The sequence below is a fragment of the Mesoplodon densirostris genome, chromosome 1, assembly GCF_025265405.1.
Source record: "Mesoplodon densirostris isolate mMesDen1 chromosome 1, mMesDen1 primary haplotype, whole genome shotgun sequence".
NCBI classification, from domain to species: Eukaryota; Metazoa; Chordata; class Mammalia; order Artiodactyla; family Ziphiidae; genus Mesoplodon; species Mesoplodon densirostris.
Window position 1 is genome coordinate 102218772 of NC_082661.1, and position 19527 is coordinate 102238298.

Here is a 19527-nt window from a genome sequence, read left to right on the forward strand (position 1 = left end):
ACAGCACTATGATTCTATGTGTGAGTTGGGAAAGAAGGTGCATGATAAATAGAAAATTTTGACTGTTTGAAATTTCACTAAATAAGATACTGCTGTATTATTCTTACTCCCATGTTGAAAATACAGAGGAAACGTAAGTGATAAGAGGCAAATTTATCATCTGAGCCTGGGAACACCTGAGGCAAATTTATCATCTGAGTCTGGAACACCTGTTTTCTTCCACAAACAAAGTGCCAGCTTTGAATAACAGCAGAACCAATCTCATTTCTTCATGTTGATCTTCGATGCCACACAATCCACTGTGTGAGAGGTCTTGACCCTGCAGTAAAGCTAAAAGTTTTAAGTTAAGAATTATCGAAAGATCCAGGCTCAAGCATTGCCTGTGGATGAGCACAGGTAAGTAAGGGGTAAAAACCATCACCTGTCCAATTGTCAAATGAAACTAATTACCTGCTCTCTGGGTTTCTTAAATGGCTTTTAGTTGTATTTAATTCTAATTCTTTACTATATTTTGGAACGACTATAATTATTGTTCCCTTTTCATAAATAGATGGAAATATTGTCCATCCAGTTATCAATAACTTTATCCTGCCAGGACCTCTTGGAAAGAAACAGCTTAAACCTACACACTCTTCTACTTTCTTTAATAAACACTGTTCAGTCCCACAAGAATTGAAAAGAAAGTAAGAGGAAGTTCAAACATTCAATTCCAAACTGAATTCATGCCTTCTCTACTTATCAAAACAAATCACTTGAAACTTTTAAGATATATTTGTTACAGCTCAGATATTCTGTAATTCATCATTCTTGCTAAAAAATGTATTCACTTAAGGTATATTCTGGACATGATTCTGAGGGAGATCAAATGTGCAGTGGAATCAGTAAATATGAATATTTACTAAGTTGATGGAACACCTAGTAGGCTGAAAAGTCAAGCCAAGACATAGAAAAATTGATCTTCTGTTGTCTCGTTGGCAATCACTATGAGTAGAAATCCTGTCCATGTTTGCGTTTCCTAAACGTAGTATTTTACTCCCCATTTTCATATCCATTATGGGTCTCTGACATAGGGAAGTACACCCATTAAAATCAAGTTTTAAAATGAAAAAGTTGTTGGTGTCATTAAAACCCAAGAATATGACTTTATTAACATGTCATGTTTACATTTGATAACAATCTGGGTAGAAATCTTCAAGGATAATGATGTTCAATTCTTAAAATCAGGGATGCTCAAAAGGCGAGGGGGTGAAGATGTAGAATCGAGGTAAAGTGGAATGATCTATGTTTTGGATTTGAGAAAAGACACCGGGGTAAGAAAGAACAGGGAAGGGCAAAAGCAGTGTAGCAGGATAATCTCTGTCATTTTTTTGAGCCACCAACTATACTTCCATCATCTCTAAGCCTTATATCAACCCGCAAGGCAAATAACACAATCTCCATTTTACCAATGAGATAACAGAGGCTCAGGTAACTCAAATAAGCACCAAGGTCAAATACTTTTGCCAAGAGTCATGTTTAAACAAGGGACTCTGGAGCACCAAAGCCCAAGTTTATTTCAGTAAGCCACAGAAGGAGGAGGAGCCCTGAAGGCCTCAAATGACCATTTACACAGATTAAATAGATAATGGAAAGCCACTGGAGGTTTTAAACCAAGGAGTGTTAACGTCAAATCTGTCTTCGTGGAAGAGTCCTCTGACAGCAAGAAGTGAATTAAGGGAAGCGCAGTTACAAAATCTTTCCAAGAACAAGGGTTATAAGGGCCTAGATGCAGTCAGGAGAGCATGCATGAAAAGGCAAGGGCAGATGGAATGCGAGGTGTGCAGGAATAGAGGCCACACAACTTGGAAACTCATTAGTCACAAATTGTCTTTACAGAGCTGGCTCCCAAGGCCTGCTCCTGAGCTATGTCAGATTCTCCTGTCAGCCTAATATATATATACAAACTGAGGCAGATCCGTTGACATCCCCTCATCATAACAAAAATAAGCATATTAAGTGTTTACTATATATCATCTCTGTGATAAGCACAGTAAACATATCATCTGAGTTAATCCTCATAGCTGGAGCTAGATGTAGAGCTCAGATCATCTACAGATAAAGAATCTGAGGCTCCTGGGTAAACTGTTAGCAGTACTCCAGCTCTGTACACAATCAAAGCAGGAGGATGGAAGGGAGGAGGAGGAAGGAGGGGAGAAGGAGGAAGGACAGGAGGAGGAGGGAGGGGAGGAGGAGGAAGGAAGGGAGGAGGAGGAAAGAGGGGAGGGGGAGGAGGAGGAGGAAGAAGGGGAGGAGGAGGAGGAGGAAGAGGAAGGGGGAGGAGGAGGAGGAAGGGGAGGGGGAGGAGGAGGAAGGGGAGGAGGAAAGGGAATAGGAGAGGAAGAAGGGGGGAGGAGGAGGAGGAAGAAGAGGAGGAGGAAGAGGAGGAGGGGGAGGAAGGAGGGGAGGAGGAGGAGGAAGGAAGAGGAGGGCAAGGGGAGGGAGGGGGAGGGGGAGGAGAAATCAGTCTAATTTCTACATTTCTGCAAAGTCAGACAACGTGTCAATGGTGGAGCCAGGACCTGGACCACCTGAGCTGCCCTTCTCAGTAGAGGTTTCCTCTCCATTGCCAATGTACTCTTGCTGGGACATGACGAAGGGACCACCTGAGGCCTCCAATAAAAGAAATGCCAAAAATAAAATGTAATCAGTTGAGAACAAGGACAAAATTTAAGATTTATGCAGTATTTGATTTTTTTTTCCAGTATATAGTGTGGGTTTACTGCTAATTTTAATGAAGCTAGATTCCCTGCAGCCCATGCACATTCAACCTGACAAATATTTGTCAACTATCTACTATACGCTGTGGGCAATTTACTAAGCACTATGAAGAATACAAAGAGATTTGCAAATCTGTGAAATGGGGCCCCTGCCTTCAATAAGCTTGCTCTACAGGATGTGTAAACAGTGCTCAGATAATAGCACCAAGCATTGTAAGGCCAAGGCCATGAGCCAAGTCAGAATCCAGGAGGTCAGCAAAAAGGTACCATCTTTAGATGATCTGTACACATCTTACCTCATATCTTATCTCCTGATCTGAAAAAGCACTACGTCAGGAGAACATGTTAGTGGTGCGATACTACATGAATGGATTTTCCAGAATTAACATCCCCAGTTCTTTCAACAACACCTAACATGACTGACAGACACATTAAAGCATTTGAGAAATACTGGGCCCCAGCAGTAAAGCAAATGTGTTAATGGTGATAACGAGGGAAAAAGCGTGATTCTTACTGCTAAGACATTCACAGTAGCCTGGGGCAGAAAGACAGGAAAAGAAACTCTGATGATGCAACAAGAGATGGGCTGTAAGCAGGGCAAAGGATCAAGTTCAGGATCGCTTTCTGCACTGAGTTTGTCTGTGACCCTCTTGGAATGTGAGAAGAAAAAGAAAATGCAACATTCAAAGACACCTTGAAAGGGACACCACACTAGCCTGAATTTCCTTTTCTCTGTCATCTGAGTTCTGAAGATTTAGCAGGAGTTGAGCAGGCAGAAATGGCCGGGAAGAGGAACAGGAGGTCCCTGTGAAAGAAACACCAGGAGCAAAGCCTGAAGGAAGCTGCCACCCATGCCCTGGGTTCAGCAGAGCCACCAGCCTCCAGGCCACCACTTCCTCAGCTCTCCTCTACTTCTCAGCCCTCGAGGAGACCAGACCGCCACTCCTACCATACAACCAGTCTGTTCTTGGTGTGCCCCTATGACCCTCAGGTTGTCAAATACTGTAACAAGTCCCTATCCTTGTATTCCTTGTATTTCTAATGGATACTTGCTTGAAATTTTGCTTTGTGTCTCTTTGGCTCCCCCTTAATCTCTTTTGCAGAGACTCGTGTTGCTACTCTGTGCATGTCATGTCATTGCTGTTGTTTCCAGTGTCCATCTCTGACCCTCTTCTTTCCTCACTTGCGCACATTATCCAGGACGACTTCCACAGTCCTGCCTCCGCACCTGGAGCTGTATCACAGGCCCCTCCTGGGGCTCTAGACCCATATACCCAACTGCTAGTTGGCCATCAATAGAGATCTTCCCAAGGAGACTCAAACTGGACCCGTTCCTCAAACCTGTTCCTCCTCCTCCATTTCCTCTCCCATCACATTACGATTTACCGAGTCACACTGGTAAGCATTCTGGAAATCAAACTGGACTCCTCCCACCTCCTCCCTCCATCCCAATCAAAGTTCTGTTGATGTTAATTCCTTAGTAACTCTAGAATCTGACCCCATCTTTCTCTCTTTACTGCCTCAGTTCAGGCCCTCATAACTTTCCACCTGGACAACTGCATTGGTCATTTCCAATCCATCTTCCAAGGTGAAGCCAGAGTGATCATTCTAAATTACATTATTAATAATGTCACCTGCTAAAGCCCTTTATTAGTTCTCAATCCTTCAAGGGTGAAGTTAAACCCCTTACTTTGGCCAAGAGTGGCCCCCGTCTACTTCTGCCATTATCTCATGCCATACACACACACACACACATTCCAGACACACCAAACTATTTCCCACTCCCAAGTGCCCTCAGATCTTCTACGCCACTATGTTTTCCCACGTGCTTTTCCCTCTCCATGGAAACCTCTCCCTCTGTCTCTATCTGGTTCACTACTTTTATCCATCAAGAATGTACCTAAGGGTTAACCTCTTCTCTGTGTTCTCTCCTTCCAGTGGGCCCCGTGTACTTTGTTGTTGGCCTACATGTCAGTTGCCCTGACTAGACTCTTTCCTTAACCAGCAGACAATCTGCATTATTAATCTGTGCCTAGCACAGTAACTGGCACATATAAGGCCCTCAATAAATGCTTGCTGAAATGACTGAACAAACACACCATTTTTCATCAACATGGTTTCCAGACTCTTGCCTTCCTTTGCTTGTAGGCCACTGGATGTTGTGTAATCTCCGTATGAACATGGGGGTGCTTAGAACTAAGCATAATATTACAGAGCAGTTCAGCCAGTAGTATTAGCCAACCCTTTGTGGGTCAATATTTGGAAGCCACAATGCAAGGCTCACATCTAACTTACCATCAAATAAAATGGCAGGTTTTCTTTTGTTTGGCTTGTGCTTTTGGTAATAAATTTATGAAAGTCATTTTTTTTCACTCTCTTGTTCATTGCCTTTTTTTTCTTTATAAGTTTGATACTTTCATTTCATTCCATTAGTATACCTTATTAATTTAGACCCATATCTTGGATTCTGAACCTCTCATTCAGTGTTATCACTACTCTCAGTTGAAGACATCTGCATATTAGATAAGCATTTATTTTATGTATTAATCCAAGTTATTAGAAAAAAAAATTAGGAACAGAATCTTGAAGGATGCTGCTAAACAACTGTCTCTAGATTAACACTAATCAACTAATCCTCATTCTTGGTGTAAATTTCTTTAATCTTTTGGTTTCAGCCCACACTCATGAGGTATCCTGAAAATACCTCTTCATGAAGTATCCTGAAAAAGCCCTATAAAATGATGCTGTGGCATGTAACCGATCTAAGTCTGTTAATTCTATCAAATGGTATTCAAGGTTAGTTTAACATGACTTGCTTTGAGTGAACTCATACACCCTTTCAGGTTCATCTCTAAAATTGTTTGGCAGTTAACATCAAGCTACCAATAGATGCCTTGAGGACCCACATCTTTCTACTTTCTCCAAATTAGCATGTTTTCTATCTCCTGGTGCCCCCCCTCCCCCTGCCCTCAGCCAGGGTTATCAATACAGTAAGTCCCCTACATATGACTCTTCAAGTTGCAAATTTTCAAAGATGCAAACATGCGTTACATCAATGTCAGGCATGAATGAAATTGCAGCTTGCCCTCCATGTCTTATTGCTGAGGATCCTTCAGCTCTACCATCTCCCACCTCCTCTCCCTCCTCCAGTCAGGAACTCTCCTGGCCTGTTCACTCGATGCCAGCCCCTGGATGCCAGCTATTGTACTGTACTACTGTACTTTTCAAGGTACTGTAAGCTTAAAAAATGTTTTCTTTATTTTTGTGGGGTTTTTTATGTACTATTTGAGTGAAAAGTATTATAAACCTATTACAGGACAGTACTATATAGCCGATTGTGTTAGCTGGGTACCTAGGCTAACTTTGTTGGACTTACGAACAAATTGGACTTATGAACATGCTCTTGGAATGGAACTCGTTCGTATGTAGGGGACTTACTGTAGCGTATTTCATCATCACTTCTCCAAGAACCCTCAGCATCATGGGATGTGGTTCCTCCAGGCCAAAGCCTTAAACTCATTTAACACAAACAGTGATTCCCTCACTATTTCTTCAGTTACCTCTTTCCAAAATTTTCCTGCCCCTCTGGTTTTAAAATCAATCACCTTCATGGAAAGGAGAGGAGAAAATGCAAAATTATATAGTTGTGCATTCCCTCTGGTCATCCGATCAACCCTGGGCAACGATGCCCCAGGCATTCTGGCTGCCCCACCACCCTGTCCTTGCTCCAGGCAAAGCCGAAAGGTCCATTAGTGAGGGTGCCTGGATGAACCAAACATTCTGATTCAGGCTACACTGGAGCAGCTTTCTCAGTTGGGCCTGTTCTATAAACTTTATTTAGAATTGTTCTATGTCTTCCTGAAGCTCAGTTTTCCTAACACTACATGGGCAGTTTCTTAGCACTCTTTTCTTTCAGTGGTTGGTTCATACACCCTCCTTCCCTCTGTCCTGTCCTTTTAAAGGAAGGATCCATCCTATGCTCCTTCCCAGCTCCATTAGCCTCTATTTCTGAGTCCAGCATGTTTCATTCACATTTCCTGTTAAGCCTAAACTGGTCATTTATCAAACATGCATTGGGCATCTTCCTCCCCGTATTTTCCCAAGTGCTACAAACTTCACTTCCTGTAACTACTGGCACAGGCTGAAAATCTGTCCTTATTTGTACAAGCTGTGCAGAATTTCTCACCCTGCTCGGGCAGTTCCCTGAACTGGGAATCTGAAAAAAAAAAAAAAAAAAAAAAAAAAAATCGTGTTCTGAACAATTTGTTCTAGGTCATTATTTTTCATTTAAACTTGGAGCCCCTCCTTAACCCCGAGCTGTGCTCCCTATCCTATAAGCTCTCTGTATCTTAACTGCTACAAAATATTATGTACATCTGATCTTGAGACAAAAAAGTGTAAGACTACTGTTCACAGTAGAGCAAAAGGAGTTTTATTATTCCTCCCAAAAAAGCTAATGTATGGACTTTCCTTTGTATCCCAGATGCCATTTGGGGCCATCCAGTCCTGGAGACAAGGATAAAATAGGATAAACTGGGCTCAAGCCTGCGTTACTTCTCCAGAGGAAACTCCAATGCCATGATCACTGCCAAGTCTCAGCAGGTGAACATGTCCTCACAACCCCTGGCTTCAAGTTTTTACATCCACAGCATTCAGTTTAGAGATGACTTCACCAATCAATACTATGGTTAACTTTTCTTGATTTTCAGTGACAACAAAAAATTTTCCCATAAGATATTTTGTGAGGCAGCCGCAGCCTTTGTGCTGGTAGCCTCAGGATGAAGCCACCTAGAGAAAAGACTGGGAGAGAAGAGAAGGAAGGGGGTCTGGAGCCCAAAGTCCTGTGTCTGAAGCCTGCCCTGCCTCTGGACCCCCTGCTAGATGCGTATCACATCTCCTCACTACACAGGCCAATTGACTTTGGCTCTAGCAGTAATGGATACTCTCTTCACCTCTTCTTTATCTCTGTTGCAGGCTGCGCACATTCCATGTGTTACCCCCGTCTGTAGCACAATTTGTTAGGTTGACAATTCCAAGCCATGCATACCTCATATGATACCAGGTCTCCAGAATTGGGTTTGGGGACTGGTCTTTTACAGGTTTATGTCTTTTGATCGATTGCTTCTACAAATGACGGATCACCTTCATTACACGTTTTGGTTGTTGGTTTTGTTTTCCCTAAGTTTCTTCTCAGAAAGTAACTTTCACTTCAATCTTGAAGGCAGCACGTTATTACTCCCATTTAATGACCCACAAGGGGTTCAACTAAATGTTCCTTAAGGTCCTTCCCAGCAGTAAAATTTATGACTCTATAAAGGAACCAGTTTCACTGTCTGCCAGAGATTACACATAAATGCTTTTCTTTTATCTGAGCTCATGTCAGGTGGGACATCCTCTAAATCTAAAAGCAAAACCATTTTATTTAGGATCCTTTTAGAACAAACAGAAACGAAACAAAACAAAACAAGTAGCTGGAAGATAAGTCTTCGCCTGCTGTAAAAACAAAGACATGAAGTACGTGTGTCCTTTAATATATAATTTTTACTGTTGGGGAAATTATTTCATACTGTTGATTTCCTACAAAAAGAGATTCTAACAAGCATTCAGAGTAACAAACATGATGGCTCATGTTAAGAGTAAAATAATAAACTCTCAAGTGAGTGAGGTCTTGTTTCATTCATCTCACTCTAAAACCTCATTTTATTGGGCCTGAATCCCGCCGGCAAAATGAATAAGGCAACGCCTAATCCTACACGAAGGAAATTTGGAAGTACCTTGTTCCATACCTAGAAAAATCTTGCAGCTACAGAACAGAGCAGTACTATGTGTGTTCTTTTAAGGAGATGGCTTTTTTTAGTCAAAGGGAGGAGAAAAACCATGGGTAGCACGTGTCTCTCCCTTGTTTTGAGCCGTCACCGAGGCAGAGGTTGCTGGGCCATTGAGGCTGATGCTGGGTGACAGCGGCAGCGTATTGCTTGCTGGATTGTGATGATATTGAATACAGTTCAGGGAAAACCTCTGTAGCCCTCATCACCTGCCGCTGTGCTCACTCCATGCCGCCTCTGCTCCCTTCAGAATGAGGGGGAATTCTTAGATATAATTCTACTAATTACGGCTTGGTAGAAAAGTTGGATGGGTCCAGAAGCGGTGCCCCAAAGGAAGAACCACATGAGGTAAAGATTGGAGGGCTTTTATGGTGGTGCCTGAAGATAATTATAGTCATAGAAACCAATTCCAGAGAGAGAAAAAAATTCAGCCAAGCCCAGACTGTTTTCATAAGGCAGCATAGCTCCCTTTTAATGTGAAACATTAATTGGTTTTCCCCGAGGGGGAGAAATTCTTGCAATGTCAGTCTCCTGGACCAGAGATTCCAGCTTAGGGCACCAGGAGGAAAGTGGGAACTCAAAAGCTGTAAGTAAGTGCCTGCTGCAATTTTCCGTCCTTTTACCAAGGCAGCCAGGATGCAGCATCACTTATTTTGCTGCAGGTTCTCCAGCGAGCAGACAGACAGTAAAGATATCAGACCCCTTCAGTATATCCTGCAGTTTACAAAGATGATGTTACCTGTAAATTGATTCACAGGATAAAAATATAGAACCAAAAGTGGATATTGTGAATAATGATACTGACTCATCATCATGCACCGGAACATTTAATGGGCAATCAGTTAATATCAGAGAATGTAGTCCTTCTCTTTAGAATATTATGACCCAGAATGATTACTCTAATAAGCATTCTGAAGCAGAGTCACTTTAATTCTACAAAAAAGGATTACAAGTACATTTTAGATGGGCTTTTTAATGGGCTTGGAGTGGGCACTAAAACTGCATGAGGGCATTTGCCATTGGTTGGCAATAACAGGCTCTAGGTTTTTTTTTGCAATTGAAGATTCTTCTGATTTTCTTGGATTCGGAGGAACAGCCCTGGCTATAGGTGGCCATTATCTGGATGCACCATTTGAAATCCACACCTTAAAAATGGGCCTGAAGCTGTGGTTCAAATCTGTGGCAAACTATCAGGAAAAGCAAGAATCCAGGCAGAAGAGTGTATACATGTGGAATAAAATAATTCAGTGTTTCCCAAAATGTGAGACATGTTCACAATAACATTAACCAATGAGGAAGATGGTTTTCAGTATCAAGTGAATGTAAGACATGGACTTAAATACCAATGAATCACAGGATGGGAAAACTATTCTCTTTTCAATCCATCAACCCATTTTATTTAACTTTATTTAAGTTTGGTTCTTCTCTTTAGCACTTCTCTAAAACTTGCTAATTCCTCATTTCATCGAAAAGATAGCAGCTATCAGGTATCAACTTGTAATTTAATAATATTGTTTTGTCTTCCTTGGATGTACTTTTTACAATGACTTTCCTCTTATGAAAGCTACAACTGTTCAGTTTATGATAGTAATATAAAGTCTCAACTTAAAATAAATATATTTAATTTTTTCGGAGTGAGTTCCATTTGGGGAAAACACTAAGCGAAAAACAATGCAGGTTGTATGTGGATTTCGCAAAAGTCGTGAAAATGGTAGAAACGCTACAATGCCCATTGGCCTCTACCCACTGGATGCCAAAGCTTCTCTCCTTCCATTGTTGTGACACCAAAAATGTCTCCAGATATTTCCAAATGCCCCCTGGGAGGCAGGATTGCTCTGGGTGGAAAATCACTGATTTAGAGCAATGTGATCTCTGAGCAATTCTTTTAGTCAGAAGACAGATAGGGAATAATGGTGGGCTTTGTAGAAGCGACAATGTGAAGAATTCCGGGGATGAAAGCCATCAATCAAAGTGGTATAGCAAGTCAGAGAATGTGGGGAAGATACATTGTAATAAAGAGAGAAAGTCCCTATGAGGGTTTCTCCCAACCACTGGCTCATTCAAATATATTAAGATCAGCCATCCTACTTCTAATAAAGGATTCCAGGTCTGAATCCCCAAAACAAGGTTGCTGATGGCCTTTGCCTTTGTAATTTATTTCTCCATCCAACAAGACAGTAGAGGGATATGTGAACTTTCTGGGGGAAAACACAAGCCCGAGCCTGCCAATCTGGCATGCCTCAGTAGGCTGAACTGGCCTGGCTTTTTTTATGAGGTGTTTGGCAGCCTGAGTACTAAATTTCATTCTTTTATGTTTTGGGTGCATATGCTTAGAGGCCTTTGGACAGTTGCCTCTTTTTTAAATAAAGCTAATAAATGCCCATAGGAAATTTACCTATATCTAAACTGACATACAAAGCTGATACATCAGAGGGGTCAAGCATGAGGATTCCAGAAATTTATATAAACGGAGGAAGCTGGCATGAATTTGGACTGCCTGGAGTTATTACTCAGGCGTTGGCTGTCTTCCAGGCTGTTCATAATTTTAAATAAATTCTGATCTTGATGATGTATACTTATTGATAAAGTTTTCAGAAAGTCATCACCATGCACCCTTTGACTTTGTATCAGTCTGAAATCTCCACAGTTCCTGAGAGAGGTCTGGCATTACATTAGCTATTATCTGTACCACGATTCATCCTTCTATTTGAATCAAGCTTGTGGATAAGTGACTCATTCTGTTCCACTTACCATGGAAGAGACCTGGATGGTTTCAGGAAAACAAAATTCTTGGATCCTGTATCTCAATTCATCACTAATTTTCTTCGGTTCTTTCATTTCTCAAACTCTCAGTTTCTCCTTAATATTAGAAAAGTAAGTGCCTTCACCTATGGATAAGACACTCTTGGCTTTTTCATTTCAAATTCCTGTTCAAAAACATGCCACTTCTTCCATGAAGATCCTGCTACATCTCACTTGGAACTCTTACCACCCAAATCTTCAAAAAAGTTTGGCTGGGGCCTCCCTGGTGGCGCAGTGGTTGAGAGTCCGCCTGCCGATGCAGGGGACGCGGGTTCGTGCCCCGATCCCGGAGGATCCCACGTGCCGCGGAGCGGCTGGGCCCGCGAGCCATGGCCGCGGGGCCTGTGTGTCCGGAGCCTGTGCTCCGCAACGGGAGAGGCCACAGCAGTGAGAGGCCCGCGTACAGCAAAAAAAAAAAAAAAAAAAAAAAGTTTGGCTGGCCTACAGGTAGTTTTACAGGATCTGAGAAGCAAGGAACAGGTGCCTGCTATGTTAGTCACTGGCTGTCTTGCTTTCAAAGAACCGGGCTGTATTGTCTCTGAGCCCCATTCAAAGCCCCTCTGCTCAAACCTCCCTGTTCTCTAGCTTTCTCCACCATTAAAATCTACAATTATTTATATTGTCCTTAATCTCAGTTCTTTATATTTTGTTTGATGATTGTGGTAGTAGAATAATGGCTCCCCAAAGATATCCACATAATTCCCAGAACCTATATGTTAGGTTACATGGTAAAATGGAATTAGGGTTGTTAATCAGCTGACCTTAAAAGAAGGGTATTATCCTGGATTAGCTAGCAGGGACCAACGAAATCACAAGAGTCCTTTAAATGTGGATGTGAAAGGCAGAAGACTTAGCGTCTGGATGATAAAATGTGAGAAAGAATTGACCAGCCATTGCAGGCTTAGAAAACAGAAGGAGGCCACAAGACAAGGAATGCAGGCAGCCTCTAGAAACTAGAAAGGACAAGAAAATAGATTTGCCCCTAGAGCCTACAGAAAGGAATGTAGCCCTGCCAACACCTTGACTGTAGCCCAGTGAAACCTGTTATTCATGTAACCTGCAGGACTGTAAGATAAGGAACTTACATCATTTTAAGCCACTTGTGGTAATTTGTTACAGCAGCCTTAGGAAACTAATACAGTGACGTTACTCCTGAAAAGGGTAATTAATCACACAGACAAAAAAAAAAATGATTTGTGAAAGCTCTCTGACTCCCTAACAGTTAAGACAGAATGAGTTAGAATGACATCAGTAGCAACTTTTGCAGGATCTGGAGTCTACCGCGTCGTAGGACGGTTCCACCTGGCAAACCCACTTCCTCTTCACTTTCCTATTCAGTCTAAGTCCAGGCTCCCTCTGTTCCCCAATACCTCCAAGCCTCAATCATTCTCACATTCCCAATCATTCTTTGACACAATAAAAAGTGAAACACTGTTCTAGAATATACAACAGTACTTAATAAGCATTTAACATGTTTTTTACTGTAAACTCTCTCTCATTTGTGATATCTCCCATGAATTCCTATTTCCTATGTCTTTCTATCCCCAGTAATCAAGTTCTTTGGAAGTTATTTATTACCAACAATGCTGTGTAGTCTAACAATTTTATTCAGTCAGTCACTTGGCAAACTTTGAATGTATACCTGGTGCTGAGTGGACGCAGGGACAAAGAAAATAGTTTCTCCACCTCAAGAAGTTTACAATTTAAAATGGCATAAAATAGGAGAAACATTCATTCATTCCACAAATACTTACTGAACATGTAGTTTACAACAGAGAACTCTAATGCAAGACAGAAACTTGAGTTCTATAACAGAGCTACAAACAATAGTGACAGTGAAAAAGAAAGTTCTCTAAATGACAGTGATACAAGAACATGCCAAAGCCAGCTACAGACAAGAACGAGAAGGAAAAACAGAAAAACAAGAAAATATCTCATGGTCAAAAGATATACAACAAATTCTGAACACTGAAACTCAAGTATTTTGCATATAAGAAGGCCTCATACACCTTAACTCAGTGCCCATTTTCCCATATTTTATGTACCATTATAAAATGTATATTTTATATATATTTTATGTACCATTATAAAATGTATCCCGGCCCACAGATGATTAAAGAGAGAAAGTTGGAAGAGAGAAACTGCTAACAATAGTCACACCAATAGCAGAAATAAATAGCATGTTAGTGTGGCAGCCTCAGAGGAAAAGAAAAACAATCAAAAACAAATGTTTGCAAAGTGGCCAAATACGTCATAGGCGCACAGCCTGCACCAATCAATAAACCCTAAGACCATCCCATTCATACATACTACACAGTGACTGGGTTTCCAATGATCCTAAGCAAATGTTCAAGTTCTGTTCCACATATTCTATTTAGGAAAGCAAGGAAGTATGCAACCACTTTTTATAGAAACTGTATCAGAATTTGTTAAGATCTATTTTTTTAATCCATAGAAAATGTTATTTATTTGAAAACATTAATGACATTACTATAACCTTTTGGAAAACCTTAGTAAGAACAAAAAGACAACTGAAATGTCATTAGAAAAGAGGTGGGGTCATAAATACCAATAGAAAAGAGAGTAAATGTTAGAATATATATAATATTTTACAATAGCATATTTGAAAGATTGCCTGATATGAGTAATTTTCTAGGAAAATGGGAATTATACAAAAAAAATCTCAAAACAAAGTAGAAAACCGAATAAGTTAACAATACAGTGTATTGAAATGTTAAAAATCTTTTAAATTGTGGGGCTTTCTGGAGGAAAATGTTTCCATGTTCCATGCCCTATGAGCCCACGGGTCACAGACAGCTAAGGAGCATGGGCAGTGGGTCCAAGCAAATGGAAAAAGAAGATTTATTCCAGCACTAAAACATATGAAATATGTCACTGTGTCAGAAGCCAGGCAACAAGGATACCCAGAATATCAGGGCCTGCAATTAGAAAAATCATAGTTCAGAGAAAAAGATTTAAGCAATCATCCTGGGCTGGGAGCTCATTTGCAAATGTCACATCGAAAGTATAACTCTGTTATGAAAAAACTATTTAAGTTCATCACTAATGCCTGACATTTCAGGATGGTTCTTGCCCTGTTTTTACTAATCACACTCGGGGTAGCTCTGTTTTTCATAGGCCCTCTTTATAATTAGAATGCTGAACTTTGTTGAAAAAGTTCCTGGAAAAAGCTCTAGAATTTGATTTTCTAGGTAATCTTTAGCAAGTCAGCTAACAGAGGTCCATCTTCAGTTCTTTCCCTTAATATAAATGTAAGGCATTGAAGCAGCCTATGTTTGATGAAGAACCATAAATAATATCAGTGCATTCTGGAAAGAGAAGTTGCTGTGGAATCCCAGAATGGAAGAATCCACCCCTCTGTGCTTCAAAATGGGTTAGGAACATACACTTGTCTTGGTGATCTGGCTCCTACCAAAAAGTGTGCAAATCCCCATACGCAAAAAGCGAACTTTCCACATATTCTGCCTACGCCAGAGAAAAACAAACACCAGCTGACAGATCCAGAATGCATTTCTAGTATCACTAATTATCTCTATCCCCATACACAAAAAAAGAAGGAGCAAATTCTTTAATCATTCTTGTTCCTTACTCTCATCCCAATCTTAAGTACTACGTAGTGAACAATAAAAATAGCTAATATGTATAAACCACTTCCTCTGTTCCAGGCATTTTATAAGGATTATATCATTGAATTGTCACAACACCTCCATTCTGTTGATATTAATCATGTCCATTTTATAGATGAGGACACCATGAGTTGGAGGAGTTGAATACCTTGCTTAGGGCCACACAGGTCAAAAATGGCAGAATCGTACAACAAAATGCCAGAGACTGCCCTCTTAACCACTATAATATTAGTGAACGTGAACATTTTGGAAGCTGTACAATAGCCTGTTTTAACTTATAGACATAGGCACTGGCAACAATTTAAACATTTATCTCCATCTTTGCTAGAGTATTTACATGATCTAAGAGCCTTTACATGCTCTTAAAAACAATTTGCTGAAAGAAAGGAAAAGGTGCTGAAACCAAAAAAAGGAAAAAAAAAAGTATAATAGGAAAAACATGCTAACTAGTCATCCTCCAGTTCTTTCTGCTCTCAAAACTGACCCAAATTTTTAAAGAGGAAATCTTTCCCATTCCCTTAAAATCTGTACTATCTCATTGGTTTTATTGTACATTTCACCCAAGGTCTTGTGTCACCTCAGTTAATAGTCACTATTTAGGGTGTGTGCCATGCCACATGCCCAAGGTAATGAACTGAAGGGCTTCTTGGAAAGAGCATGAACTGATCATTTTCCTTGTCAAAAAAACCAATACTGTTTTGAGTCTTAATTAATTGGAGAGGTTTTACCTTTAGAAGAAGCATATGTTAGTGGAAATAGCACTGGCCCTAAAATCCAAAATTCTGTCCAGAGTGCCATCACTCAAAAGCCATCTCACCTGGGGGAGAATTCATCACCAACTTCTTTAGATTTAAGTTCCTCCTCTACAAAATGGAAATGATAATAACCCCCTTGCTATCTTCCACATTTGTAATAAGGGTCCAATCAATGTAATGTGAACCACACCTATAAAACCCTATGCAATGTAAGGTAGTACTATGATGACGATATACTAAAAATGTGTAAGAAGAAAAGATGGGATGAAAATGTACTGAAAGAGTCATGTGCAATTATAATGTGTCTCTCCTGGGAAACTGAAATATTATAATGGTCACAAGCTATTACTGTAAAGAATCATACCTAGTCCTCTAGCTTTCATGTAACAGCCTTTCACACATTGAGAAAGAGCCTTCAAGTTCACCTAAGTCTTCTCTTCTCTTTGTTAAACGTCCAGAGTTTTCCCAATTATTTCATGTGGGATAGAATTCACAGGACCTTTATCGTCTTTGTCTTTTCACTGAGTTTTGTCAGTGCCCTACTTACAATGAATACAATGTCCCAGATACAGTCAGAAGACCATAGTTATTACTGCCAACTTTGATCTAGGTTACATACTTGCATAAAATGCAAATTTTAATTGCTTTTTGTTGGAATGAACTGAATGTCCCAGGTGTCTTCATCATTTGTGTGATGAACTAACAACACTCACAAAACTTTTTTTTAAACCCTAAATCCAGGATGTCGCTTTTATCCACCTGAAATATGATCTTGTTGAGTTCCACCTATCTTTCCAATCCGATGAACTCATTTTGAATGATGATTCTCATCCATCATATAATCTGTCTCTCCCAGGTTTTGTCATCCACAAAATTGATAAGCAAAACTTTTATGTCTTTATACAAGTCATGGGTTTAAAAAAAAAAAGGTATGAGACATTTTAAACAAATTTAACTAGATTTAAACCTCTGTTTAAAAAGTTTCTAAATACTGCTTTCCAGCTGGAAAAATCCCTCATTAGACAAAATTCTTTGGGAAAGGATATGAACTAGTCATGAATCTCCCTCCTTATATTCATGGTATATTTCTAGAGCTGTGTTGAATTTCCCGGTGTCTGACAGGTTTTCCAATTTTGATAATACAGACACCATTTTCTTATGTTTGATCTTCTGGATCTTCTTCGTTTCTCCATGATTTTCAAATAATTGCCAAAAACAAAAATTCACTATTACATGTGCTAGGTCTTTTAGTGGCCTGGGATCATGTCATCCATCAAAAACTGGAGGTTTTATTTTTTAATAGTCAGAGACTGTCAAATGAGTTTTTATTTACCTCAGGTTTCAACCACGTATCAAATATTTGTGCTCTAGTTTCCCCAGTCTTAGCACCCTTCCCCCTGAGAAAACAAAATCAAAATCGAATATGAATAGTCTCTGCCTTCTCTCTTCCATCTGTTTGTATCACATTATCTACAACCAGCAGAGAGTTCTTGATTATCTCTTTTATTATTAGAACTCTAAAAGCATCCCTTTGCTGTCTTTCACATTTTTCATAAACCTTGTGGCTTTTTTTTCCCCTGTGTTTGTGCTTGTTTGTCATATTTTTCTCTTCCACCTATATCTGCTCTTTTAAAATCTGCACTCATAAAACTGCGTGTGCACCCATACTTTCCATAACTGAGCATTCCAAATTTCATCCCAAGATACCCCCCCATCCTTCTTGAACTGTCTTCCCTTTCAGAGTCACCTTTCTCTTGTAAAACAATTACCTGGTTGATATCATGTCTGAGCTTTTTGCCTTATTAGAGAACACTATCATAGGGTCATAGAATTCAGGAAAAAAAATTTTGATAGCAGTAATATAAAAGTAATTTCAAGTATTATTGTAAGTTATTATTAACTATAAATCCACTGGCTTTTAATTAAGAAGGAGAATAGGGGCTTCCCTGGTGGCACAGTGGTTGAGAGTCTGCCTGCCAATGCAGGGGACACGGGTTTGAGCCCTGGTCTAGGAAGATCCCACATGCCGCGGAGCAACTAGGCCCGTGAGCCACAACTACTGAGCCTGCGTGTCTGGAGATTGTGCTCCACAACAAGAGAGGCTGCGACAGTGAGAGGCCCATGCACCCCGATGAAGAGCGGCCCCCACTTGCCACAACTAGAGAAAGCCCTCGCACAGAAACGAAGACCCAACATAGCCATAAATAAATAAATAAATAAATAAATAAGATGCCTCGCTTTAAAAAAAAAAAAAAAAGGAGAGTAAAAGGAGCAGAAGTATATGTACATATTAATGTAGAAAATATCACCTTAGGAAAATCCTAACTGCCAAATAAACAACCTCAGTATCCAGAAAGAATCCATCAAATTGAAATCACATTCAAAGCGAAATTATAATATATGAGTCCTTCACAGGGAGCTAGATGGTGTAGGGATTATAGTGGTAAATGAGAGAGAAAATATCCCTTTCCTAATGGAATTTATATTCTAGTGAAAAGACATGTAAGAATAAGTAAATAAGCCATCAAAGTAAACAGATTGGGAATAAGGATAGTGTTCTTTTAGATAAGCTGGTCAGAGAAGGCCCTCTGAAAAAGTGATATTTGAATTTCAATCTAAAGCATGAGAATGGTCCAGTTATGCAAAGATCTGGGGAAAGAGCACTTCAGGGAAAGGGACAGTCAGGGACAGCATCCCATAGCTCAAAAGGAACAAGAGGCATCAGTCAAAGCAAACCTGTTTGGAAAATAAAGTAAAAGTTCAGGAATCCGAAATATTAGAAATCCCTGTGTTTAAGCCTCGAAAACTGCCAAGGAAGGTGATATAAACTAAAAGCACAGTGAAAGAAATACTTGAGAATAAAGTCACATCAAAGTGATCCATATATACATCAACTCTAGTAACTAGCATACCAGCAGATACGTTGCTCACACATGACTGCAAACTTCAAATCTATCTTTGATAATTACACGTTTAATGCTTGGGTTGATTGATCACTGGACCAACTCAAACACCAGGTTTCTCTGCCGCTTCTCCACAGTTGCTGAGAACGGCTATCTGACAGGCAAAAATATTACACACCGAGCGTCTGCTATCTTTCCCTCTGTCCTGCCTTCTCAAGAGAATTCTCTGCTGGTGACACTCAAGTCCTGGGCATTTGCTGAAATGATGAAAGTTATGAGTAGAGAAGGGAATTGGAGACAGTCCAGAAAGAGAAAACTGATTTATATAAAATAGGCCAAAGAATCATCCTCAAAAGTGAAGTGAAGGGCTTCCCTGGTGGCGCAGTGGTTGAGAGTCCACCTGCCGATGCAGGGGACACGAGTTTGTGCCCCGGTCTGGGAAGATCCCACGTGCCGCGGAGCGGCTGGGCCCGTGAGCCATGGCCGCTGAGCCTGCGTGTCCGGAGCCTGTGCTCTGCAGCAGGCGGGGGAGGCCACAACAGTGAGAGGCCCGCATGCCGCAAAAAAAAAAAGTGAAGTGAAAAATCTAAGAGGTCGAGGAGGCAGTGGGAAAGAAGGGACAGCAGAATGAGGACAAAGCAAAGCTGGGTGGAGTTTTAGAAAAGAGAAAAGAGAGATGTGTGGTACCACAGCCATAACAAGTGACCTCAAGGAGGAAAAACACTAAAATTTATTTTTAAGAACTTTTACTGTATATTGTGTGACGAAATTGCTCCCTCTCTGCCTTCTCAAGAGACCATCAGCTTGCTTTACTTTTCAAGGTTTAACGGAATATGATT